The sequence below is a fragment of the Limulus polyphemus genome, unplaced genomic scaffold (assembly GCF_000517525.1).
Source record: "Limulus polyphemus unplaced genomic scaffold, Limulus_polyphemus-2.1.2 Scaffold94, whole genome shotgun sequence".
NCBI lineage: Eukaryota > Metazoa > Arthropoda > Merostomata > Xiphosura > Limulidae > Limulus > Limulus polyphemus.
The window spans coordinates 948,016-951,459 of NW_013665704.1; the positions used below are offsets into that span (position 1 = coordinate 948,016).

The 3,444-nt window shown below is 33.0% G+C and overlaps 1 pseudogene; it reads left to right on the forward strand.

The window, feature by feature from the left end:
- Positions 1-3,444, forward strand: part of LOC106469105 — a 57,305-nt pseudogene that overhangs the window by 24,816 nt on the left and 29,045 nt on the right.

Genomic DNA, 3,444 nt, shown 5'->3' on the forward strand with positions numbered 1-3,444 from the left:
ATTTTTTCGTTCTTCTTGTTTCTTTTGCTGTTATTGTATTGCTGCCATCAATTCTGCTAAGCTGTAGTTTGATTTGCCACTTCTCGTTTCCATCTTCTTTTTTTTTTCATCCCACTTCTGACACCAATTTGTTACGTCTCTGGTCGTTTGTTAATTTCCGTAAAATTTGTTTTCGAGAAACTTCGGCGATACTAGTTCTTTCTTAATTAAAACTAATTTATTCTTTCTCAATACAACTTTGCAACAGAATTTCCACAGTCAATTTAACTTAAACACAGGCTGGCACTTTACTTATGGCCACTACCGCTCACTTGATTCAATTATATGTCTCTATATCTGTCTGTCTGCAAATTATGATCTCCGCTTTATTTGCCGGGCTTATATACTAAAATAGAGGGCGCCTAGAAAAGACAAGAGTTGCCAGGAACAGTCATGATCCTTCTAGAAACTCCATCGAGCATGCTTTCAGCATTACGTGACTTCCGCTGTCGTAACACTGTGAATAATTTTCTTTAAATAGTAGTTTAAAAAACAAAAACTTGAGAACAGAAAGCCCGTTCCTCTTTCTTTTAATATAAACTTTTCAAAATAACATGAAAATTTTCACATTTTAATCTTCATAAAAAATTGACTTTAGCAGTTAGTTTGAGAGTGCCTGACAGAAAGATTTAAATTTTTGTTTAAATTCTCTTTCATTTCTTGTATTTGTATCATTTCTTATTAAAAATCTTTAAATTTCATAAAAGTTTAAAGGGAAAAAAGGAGCTTATTAGCCCATCGAGGATGTCCTTTCCAGCTCCCAACTAAAACCATCACTTACTACTCATGTATTCATCTAATACTTTCTTGAACTCAGTTAACTTTTCTGCCTCCACCACCCTTGAAGGCAGCTCATTCCAAACGCCAACCACCCTGTTTGAAACGTAATACTGTCTAAACTGCAGAGGACTCCTATGCTGCCAAATTTGAATTTATGACCCCTTGTACTATTGTTTTCACTGCTAAACACAAAAAAGTTTGATGGATCTATATTATCAATACCCTTAATAATCTTAAGTACTTTAATCAAATCCCCTCTGATCCTTCTCCTCTCCAAAGAAAACAAGTTTAGAGATTATAGTCTCTCCTCATAGGACAATCCCAACATCCCAGGTATCATACTAGTGGCTCTTCTCTGAACCATCTCCAACAATTCAGTGTCCTTCTTGAGGAAGGTAGCCCAAAACTGTACACAGTACTCTAAATGAGGCCTTATAAGTGATCTATACAGTGAAACAATAATATCCCTTGTCTTGTATTCAATATTTCTATAGATGCTACCCCAAATCCTATTAGCCCTATTTAGCTACAATACACTGTTTAGATGACTTCAATGAATTTTCGATCACAACACCAAGACTCTTTGTCTTCAACTACAGTATTTAATGTATTTCCATTTAAATTGTAACAATAATTTGAATTATGAAACCTACATGCATTTGCCACATATTGGCTCAATGCATCAAATGATCTAAATCTCCCTGTAAGTCTGCAGCATCTTTGATACAGTTAGCCACCCCAAAAATCTTAATGTCATCTGCAAAGTTCAAAATTTTGCTGGTCATTCCAGAGTCAATATCATTAATATAAATCACAAACAGAAGAGGACCCAGCATAGAGCCCTGAGGTACATTGCTTGTAACTGTGATCCAGTTAGATCTACCTTCATTTATTACTACTTTCTGCTTTGTACTCTCTTACTAATTTTCTATCCAATTTAATAACATTCCTCAACACCCACAAATGTAATTTTTGTAACAAGTCTTTTGTGAGGCACCTTATCAAATGCTTTCTGATAATCAAAGCAAACCAAATTCAAAGTATTAAAAGTACATGTATGTTTCATTACATTTAATACTGGGATCATGAGTATAAGAAACTTATAATTTCTCTTTTGAATAGTTGATCCTTGGAAATTATAAATGGTTGACTTATGAAGAAGCTAACAAAAAGGTAGAATTTATGGGAAAAGGACTTATGGCTATAGGTATTCGGCCCAGACAGAACATAGTCATTTTTGCTGAAACTCGTGTGGAATGGATGATAGCAGCACAAGCATGTCTTCGATTCAATATTCCAGGTATATTTGCATCCATGATTCTGATTTATAGTGAAATATAAAGAGAGATATTTCTATAAGATAACTAAAAAGATGTTTCCTAAGGTATAATGTTTTTAAAAGCTATATTTCTTTATTTCAAAAGTTATTTGATTAAAATATTTTCATAAATGTTTTTATTCACAACAATTTGATGATTAATTTCATTAAACAAGAGACTGTTATACATACAATCTTCTTTTGTTTATTTAAATTCTAAATGAAACTGATTCACTTGCGTTTCCTGATTATAAAAGAATAAAAAAGCACAAAAAATATACATTATATTACCTCATTTATTATTATTCTTTATTAAATAACCGTGGTTTTTCATTTTTATAAATTGTAGTTGTAACTTTATATGCCACTCTTGGAGAAGAAGGAATCATCCATGGCATTAATGAAACAGAAGTTACTCATGTAATCACATCTCAAGAATTACTTGGTAAACTAAAGGTAGGAGCGTAGTAATTTTTTTTAGTGACTTGTGCCTTTTTTTACCCACAATTTACATTAAAACAAGTGTTAGCAGTGTAACTGATACTACCTGTGAAATTAATGTATTCTTAACATTTTGTATGATTAGTAATTTAAATTTATAAACTCTTACTTATTTATTTTGTGGAAAATAGATAAAAAAAATTTAATCCTTCATCTTGTTTCACTATTTGTTCCTTTTTTTAATTCAAAATTCTGGTAAGGGAAGAAGAATTCAAAAATACATTGTAAAGTAAGGGATCTTTAAACTAGCCAGAGCATATAATAATAATAATACTGTTACGACTTGCATCGCTGAAGTTCCTCGTAAAGAATTTATACCGGAAATTAAGGAAATTAACAAACGAGCAGATACGTAACAATATTGTAAATGGTATTTTATAACAAAATAAATAATTTACAACAGCAGATCCAGATAACATGAAAGGGAAGGTATGCGCAAAGAACCTTTAAGGGCAATTTCACCATTTCAGAAAAATCTTGGTGGATAGGGAGGCATAGTTGAACCATAATTTCTACACAATACATGAACTGTTGATGAGGTAGCATGCTTCAGAGATTATATTGTTACGACAGCGGAGGTCACGTGACGCTAGTAACACGCCACTGCTTCTAGAACGTTCATGAAGCGTCGGGAGACTACTAGATATGGGGGATACTAGATATAAGACCGGTCAAGAAGCGACGGGAACAATGTGTAATTGAACTGCGGCCAGAGTATTGTTGAGTCGAGAACGTGAGACGTTCGTTCGTTGTGAATTATAGCGTTTGTTATAGCGCGACTGTGGAAATTAAGTGTATTGCAAAGT